This window comes from Protopterus annectens, chromosome 5.part1 (assembly GCF_019279795.1).
Source record: "Protopterus annectens isolate FY-2018-M chromosome 5.part1, PAN1.0, whole genome shotgun sequence".
Lineage (NCBI taxonomy): Eukaryota > Metazoa > Chordata > Ceratodontiformes > Protopteridae > Protopterus > Protopterus annectens.
The window spans coordinates 796,701,618-796,709,973 of NC_056736.1; the positions used below are offsets into that span (position 1 = coordinate 796,701,618).

General features: G+C 37.0%; 1 protein-coding gene across 23 annotated transcripts in view; it reads right to left on the reverse strand.

Annotated features, from left to right (window-relative positions):
* The window catches only part of ADGRL2 (adhesion G protein-coupled receptor L2), a 1,061,651-nt gene extending 1,057,159 nt beyond the window's left edge, over nt 1-4,492 (reverse strand). For 14 of the 23 annotated variants that reach the window (XM_044073432.1, XM_044073424.1, XM_044073430.1 and 11 more), the window contains exon 1: nt 2,807-4,489. The gene's annotated coding sequence lies outside the window, so the exon portion shown is untranslated. Of the gene's footprint in view, nt 1-2,806 lie in introns of all 23 variants that reach the window. The other 9 variants (XM_044073413.1, XM_044073427.1, XM_044073415.1 and 6 more) reach the window with 3 other exon arrangements.
* Between the last annotated feature and the right edge of the window lie 3,864 nt (nt 4,493-8,356).

Sequence of the window (8,356 nt, forward strand, 5' to 3'; positions counted from 1 at the left end):
GAGGTAACCAGCTGCAACTTGTTGCTGTTATGTGGACGAAAGAAATGCATGTTGTATGTTTAATACACACACATACATATATATATATATATAATTTAGGTTAAAAGTTAGTACATATAGCTTCAAGATGATCTCTGAAGAAAGTGATCAAAAATGCAAAATAAATAAAAAAGCAATGAGAGTGTGTTTATGCAGAAAAGGGATTTCAAAATATGCACACTCATTGATATAAGATTCTTCTGACTGTGAAATACATAAAAAAAGAAAACTTGTGTACTTGCAAAACAATAAAAATTTCTGGAAAGCTACAGCATTACAGTGTGCTGTCCTTTTGAAAGGTGCTAGAGAATGTTATGAGGCTTCATTTCTTCCAGATTTTTAAATATGAGTACTACACTTCTTTTTCTTTCTTTTATAATAAAAAAAACAGAAACTATGTTATGCATTATCAGTTCAAATGCATAAATAGGCCTATATGGATAATGTGCACAGAATTAATAATGAGCCAACAGAAATTACATTATCTTTAACTGTCGTGATCTTTACTAAAACTAATTTTAGTAAACCAGTCCATAGTATAGCATATATACTAACTACGTAACCATGGCTATTATTGGTCACCCTTTTTCATAAAGCAAACCATTAATCAATAGTAGAAATAGTAATGTTAGGACTTGCAGAAGATATGAAGTCATTTTTTTTACTCAGATAATTACAAAAGAGCAAAGTGCAAAAAACGCAGGGCAAACCATCTCCTCATTTTATCCTTTTAAAAATTCTCACTGCCCTTTAGGCCCACGCTTCGAAGCAAATGGAAGATAGGCTGAAGTTTCCTCAATTGAGCTGGAGCTGTGAATGCTTTGATATGTTAATGGCTCCTTCAAACAGTAAGAATTCACACTTGCATTAATTCAAACAATTTGTGCAGAATGATGTGAAATGGCACCTCTTTTAGTGCAGAGTAACAAAGGGAGTGAATCAGAGAATGTCTCAAGAAACTGAACAACAGAACATTTGTTCTTCTGGTCTCTCCCACTGTTCTACAAAGAGTATTTATATCTAGCAAATAAATCAAATGCAACTAAGCTGCAGAATATTTATATAACTACATAACACCATAAAGCCTCTCCATGAATGGCTACAAACCTACACTATGCAGGTAAATATGTTTTAAATGATACATTAAACATACACACACTCACATACATACATACACACACACACACACACACACACACACACACACACACACACACACACACACTCATGTAGACACACACACGTAAATAAACCCCACACATACATAACATATAATGAAAACACTACACCAACTGATCTTCACTCTCGCGTCATTTTTATTCTTCATTTTACCACTCTGGGGGAAAAACTTTATGAGAAGCTATACTTTGTGTACTGCTGTAAAACTACTGGTATCTGTATAATTTATAACCTCTTGACACCACTGGTACAATCTTAGATTAACTGTGCAAGAACTACATAAGAGGTGTCCAATGATCTGCAGCAAATCAAAAGGAAAATAACAAATAACTGTATGTAAAGAGATGATGAAATTGTACACACTGCATCCTAACACGAAATAAGCCTTGAAGACAAAAACAGGTCTTTATGAAGGAATGCATGCACACATTCCAGGCCCCAGAAGCCTTTCTCGCACAAAATAGAAAGCTGGATAGACATCACAGACTCTTCTGTTTATGCAAGCTGTAACAATCAAATATATTTATGTGGTTTAATACAGCAAGTGCTGAGCTGCACTATCTCCTAAATTTAAAAACATGGCCAAGGTAATATTGTCAATATCAGCCATCAGGCCTCTATGTGACAAGCACATCCAATAACTGAAGTTGTTTATAAAAATAATTTCAGCGAAATAAATTGCATAATACAACATTGCGTGGTCTTCAAAGTATACGCTGACATGCCCAACAAACTTCAATCAGCATCCAAAACACTTAAAAATCATGCTGTTCGCACTTGTATATGCAAATTACAAAGTCAGACCTACCCCAGTGGGTTACTTACTACATGTACACTTCAACAGAATGTAAGCTCAGAAAATGAAAATGTATTACAATGAATAGATGGAGATTGTGGACAGGGGATACCCAGATGCCTCAACTTATCGTATGGTCGGTCACTCGTCAACTGTCTTGCAGGCTTCCTTGGGGAACTAAAAACATTTCCTGTAAGACATGCTACCAGTTTTGCATAACTAAATTCCCAAGCCTTGCCAAGATCTGAATTTAAAGTACATCCACAGGCGAATGCCGGTTAAGAACTGCCACACAGTTTAATGAGAAAACAATCATTATCGTAAAAGGCAAACCAAGTACAAGTTCAGAAGAAGTTTTAATTAAACAACCATTTGCTGGTTCTGGTTCACGGGAAACGTTCCTTATCCTGCAATTATTTCCATGCACTGTGCCTGTCCACCCAATTCACATCTGGACGTGTTTGTGCAATCCCCTCTCTTAATAAAATACAACATCCGATGTGCACGTTATGTTAAATACTTACTGGGTAATAAAATATTTGCAGAACATGTTCTGGTTCTAAAGAGAGGTTTGTATGATAGTCGTCCTATTAAGTAAAGTAAAGGCTCGCGTTTTGAAAAACACACACACAGAGAAAACTGAATGACTTGACAGACTAGAGCAGTTGTGAATAAAGCCTTCGCGTTTTACAATCGTTTTCCACAAATGAAATATAAACATTAACTCCTGTTAAGGTACATAGTTTGACTATAAAACGTTAGTTACCCAAACCACCCGGTCACTGAACTTACCTCGTTCGTTACGGATTTTCCCATCTGTGTAAAACGATTTGGGCACAGTTCCGAGAAGGGGAGAATACGTGACTGTAGAGTCAAAGGCTTGGAGAAGGGACTACACGGCGCAATGGAGTCCACCGAAGCTCGCTACACACAGAGCAGGAAGTGGGAGGGAGAGTCGCCTCACCGCCGCCGCCGTTGCCGTAGCAGCAGCCGGGAGTCATGCTTCGCGTGCCTCTCTCAGAGGGGACCCACGGTACCCACTGCCCCTTGCGCTGCTTCAACAGGCACCCACTACCTCTGGCTTCTCAATGCGACATTCCCAGCTACTGTGCACCGGGATCTCCATCACAGTTAACCATTGCAGAACAGATTGCAAAGGGGAGAAAAAACAGTACCGGCCCCCTTGTCTGTAGCCAACAACACCGGGTAATTCTAGTACAGATGAAGCTCAACAGTGCCCGATTCAGACCAGGACTGCAACCCTCCGCCTCCCTGGCTCCTTTGCTGCTGCTGATGTCGACCTCATTTGCATCTCCCCTGATGACATTCTGGCCTCTGGCACGGCACAGCTCCAGCCCCTTCCATTTCAGATCTTCTTGATAATACTCTGATAATGACTTGAGACAAGGAAACAAACAGCTAGTAAACAAGACAGAACAAAAAGCAGCACAGCGACTTGTGCGTCGCCTCGTTCAGCTCAATGTGCCTCTTGGAAGGGGGCTAGTGAAACGAAGGGGGTTGGGAAGTCCTGACACAGACTTTTCTACTGCGCCGAACTGGAGTCACACAAGTCCCCCACCCACCAACTAGTTCCCGTCTGACTTAATCTGACATTAAACATATTATCAGGTGCAGCATGGCTGGGGACATCTTTTTACTGTATGGCGTCCCAGGAGTGTAGGCAAAAGCAGATTACGGGTAATTAAGAAGGGGCGGAAGGAAAGTAATGTGTAAATGTATCATGCCTCCACTGGTCATTTTCCACTCCATTTGAACTGCTGCATCCCCTGGTTTTAGGGCTTGAGCAGCTCAATCCCTTCTCACTGTAAGCAGTCGTGGTTGCTCAGCCAATGATGGAGGATTTAATCTGAGGGGTTACAAAAAAAGCCAGCCAACGACCCTTTCTCTCCAGCTGGACTCGATAAATAGCTAAAAGCCATTGCAGCAATGCTCGCAGGGAAAGGGAGCTGCCACAATGAAGCTGAGGCCGAGACAATCACTAACCGATGCATTTGTCAGCACTCTACAGCCGAGGCACACTGTCATTCATCTCATCACGCTTTACAAGGAATGAAAGACAAGTAGTTACCGGTCAACAATATTTGCTGGTGTGGCTTTTGGACGTTTGTGTTTGTAAAAGTGCATTGTTTTACCCGAGTCGCTTTTTTTTTTGTTAATTTGAAGTATTTAAGAAGCTACTTATGCGAGTTCTACCCGCTGAACATTTCCTTCAGCTAAAATGTAGAACCAAAGTAAAGTGCAATAATGCTGTTCTCTCCGAAGTCTGTGCCACAAACGAGTAGCATATGTCTAAAATCGGGGGAACTGCTTCTGAATTAGTGCACCACTTCAAAGAGGTGATACACTAAAAATCGCATATTGCTATATTACTACAGTATATTTCATTCCGTGGAGAAGGAAATATGTATCTTAAACCAACCTTCTTATTTATATTTTTTCCACGAGGGGGGATATATCTATATCAGTGTGTATGTATATGTGTGTGTGCGTGTGTATGTGTGTGTGTGTGTGTGTGTGTGTGTATATATATATATGTGTGTGTGTGTGTGTGTGTGTGTGTGTGTGTGTGTGTGTTTATATATATATATATATATATATATATATATATATATATATATATATATATATTGCAGGGAGGATAAGTAAATTATTCACCAAACAAATTAAAAGAACGTTTTTCGAGTTATGACTGAGATGCCTAAAGAAACCACAGGAACATCCTGTAGGGATTTCTTCTCTTCAGGAGGTTAGCCACAATTTTAATGACCCATTGTCACTACATTCATTGTAAGGAGTATTTAAATCACGCACATATAATATGGTATAGGATAGGAGTACATTGTTTTTGCAAGTTATGGTGGATCAAATCGGTAGCAACGCATTATTATTGTTACTTGGATAAATATTTAAACTGATCATAAAGTGACTCAGCTTGCATTTACGCAAAGTTTATTAAATGATGTAACACACACACAAACACACACACACACACACACACACACACACAGATATATATATATATATATATATATATATATATATATATATATATATAGCCTAATCACTGAAACATTGTAAATGGTTCTACTACTCAGGTAAGGATTTTTGCAGTTCTAAAATTACTGTATAAGAAAATATATCCTTATTTGTGTATTTTGTGAATGTATTAACTGCATATGTCTTTGACGTTTTGTTTAATTTATGTGTTTTTAAAATAATTGTTTTACAACTTTTTTAACTTTAAAATTTCTTACATTAAAACAGTTCTTTGTCTTTTCACTTTGTCATTTATTGCTTCATTTTTTGGTAACTGGTGTTCTGAATCACAATTTCTTGTGATGTTTTATACATATATGTACATACATTTGGGTATTTTTATGTGTATGTGTGTAAACCATTCTAACATGCACATGTTGAATCTTAGAATAATCCTACCATTGTGCATGTGTTCACTTTTACAATATTTCACAGTTTCTTTTAAATGTGCAATTGCTGTGAACAAACTGTAAACTGGGACATTTATACTACATTGTAAAAAGTAAGACTTTATACAGTTAGCAGCCCAAGCTTAAAGGCAGCTACATTTGGTGAAGATCTGCCTGGCATTTTTACCAGAAGCACACAAATAATGAGTAATATGCTGTTACAAATAAAGGTATTAAAGACATTACAGAGAGAATGTTTTAACAGCAGGCAATTGCAATAACACTTCAAGATGAGTTTTTAAGGAATTAAAGATTTATAAACAAATATCAGTTTAATTTGCCAGCAAGTGTGAGATTTTACTGTCTGTTGCCATTTCATTCCCCCTTGTTTGCATTTGCTCCAGTGCAGACTTTCTTTTTTGTTAGTACTTTCAGAGCCCTTCCAGTTCAACCTTTCATTACTTTGAATTTACAAAAGATTAAAGCCTGCTGATGGATGTGCTACTGTTAATTGGCACTTACAGATGCCATCACAAGGCACAGCCAAGCTTTTGTATTTCCTAAGAGTGGATTTTGAACATAACCATTGTGGAACTTTAAATAAACATAATTTCGAAAATCCCTGTGCATACAAAGTATGGTTATCATTGTGGTTATTATTTACTTAGTTTTGCGCTTAAAATTTTAACGGTTGACATAATGCAGTTTTTTTATTTAATAATTTTGCATTTGTTGACTGGGTAAGTGGGCTGGGCAAGTAGGCTGTTTTCTTCCACTAAACACACCGAAGATGCTAAGTAACACAAGGAGTACATTGTGATTGACAAGCAAAGTGCAAGATGGTTATATCTGAATGTGAAGACTGTTTCACAATAACTCAATGTCTGTAGACAGCCATAACAAAAAAAAAAAAAAAAAGAGAAATCAAAAGACTGCAGTTATCTTGACTGCATGTATTTATTTACAATTATACTGTGAGGGTACACTGTCTAAGATGAAAGATCATTTGGTAGGTAAAGTACTTCTGTATGCAGTTTTGGGAGGGGGTTGACAAAGCAATTGCATTGCGTTAACTTGAAACAGTGCTCTTTGATTACGCATTTGTAGGATAATAGGAGGATTCAAATTCCATATAGCTGGTGCAAGTTTATGGAAGGCCCCTTGCTGTGCAGCTTAAAGTGGAAGGGGGCCTTTCTAGAATTTTGCTTTAACACTTCCTAGTCAAATCTGGCATTTAAAACCATGTTCTTAATTGTAATATACAGCTAATGTGTTAAACACAGTGCATGAAATCGTACAATCACCCACTGAGCCCTGAAGAACTAGAACTTTCACTAGAAAGAATATGTGAGCTAATGTTTATTACTTCATTTACTAAACTATGTCGCAGCAAGTCAAATAAAAAAAGTATGAAATACATATATATTTATATACATCGGAAAAATGGGGATGGGGCAGAAGCAAATGCTGAACCAGACTAAAGCAGCAGTAGTTGTAATACCTTTCAAAAATCACTATGGTTGGCAACTTCCCTCTACTGGTATAGTTTGTTGAATTCATTTCAAAATCATTTGCTTTCTTGCTAGGATTTTGATGGCACCTGCGAAACTGTTTTGTTAGGTAAAGCTTCACCTGTTATGTAAAGTGGTAGAACAAAGTTATTAGATAGCATTTGTGCTCTGCTGTTCATTTGTTTTTATAATACCTACTACTTGGATCAGATGCACCAGTTTTGATATTTGTAGCATAGTTATGGTCTACTGAGAGAAACCGGCGAGCAAGTCATTTTTGGACCTTTTGGTTAAAATGGGCAAAGGTCATCATAACTTGTGAATACTGTTTTTATTTATTTATTTATATATAAATGTAGCATTTTTTTAAGTATAACTGTATTATCGTTCTGTACCACTGCTCATGATTTTATATTGCAGTGGAACACACAGTATAATATAACTTATTGCAGATCTGCTTGCCAGATGCTTTATTGGTAAGTGTATGTTTAGAAGTACACAGGGCAGTTACTTAACTTCATAATTTATATGTCGCACATTGTAAGTACTGAATAGTTTAACAGAATTATATGTGTACTCTGATCAGAAGAAAGTTACTGACAGTTGTAACTGCTGGTCTTTTACTGTACAAGTGTAGTCTTAAAGCAGAATTTGTCCAGTTTTGTGGTCCTCTAAAGAGGCTCCTTCTGTTCTTGCCTACTGTAAACTATATTCAGAACATGTAGCCTAAGCTCTAGCTTTTCATAAGGTATAGTCCTCCTATTGTGTTAAGCGCATATCTGTGCAAGAAAAGGTATAGATGATTTGTGCTCTCTTAACAAATTTTAATAATTTTCAGACCATAACTTGTTTCTTAAGTTACAGTAGTTTTGCATAGGGAGCTCTTAAACACAAATTAATTATCAAAAAATAATAATAAAAAAGACAGATAAGTTTTTAATCTACATGTCCTTGGATAGCTTTAGGTGAAAAGAATGCACATATAAATGCACACACTAGTGAACGTGAACAATGCTTGTTCATATAGTCTCTGCATGAGTGCATGTGTTTGTGTGTGAGTATCCCAGATGAGAGCAAGAAAACATACTAAATATTTGAATGAGGTATGTGACTGTCCACATTATAAAAGTTTTGTTCAAGTGTTAGACTAGACAACAGGCTTCTATGGCATTCATTTTCCACTAAAGAAAAGCAAAGTTACAAAAGTGCAAAACTGCTTTAACTGCAGCACATATAAGCACATCCACTTTTTTAGTTTTAAAGAATATAATAATGTTTGTTGTGTTGCACTTCATCAATGAAGCTGAAACCATTGTGGACTATATGCTACGTTCCTCTGGAATATTTCTGGTTACCTGGAAACTGTTTTGGTATTTCCTCCAGCT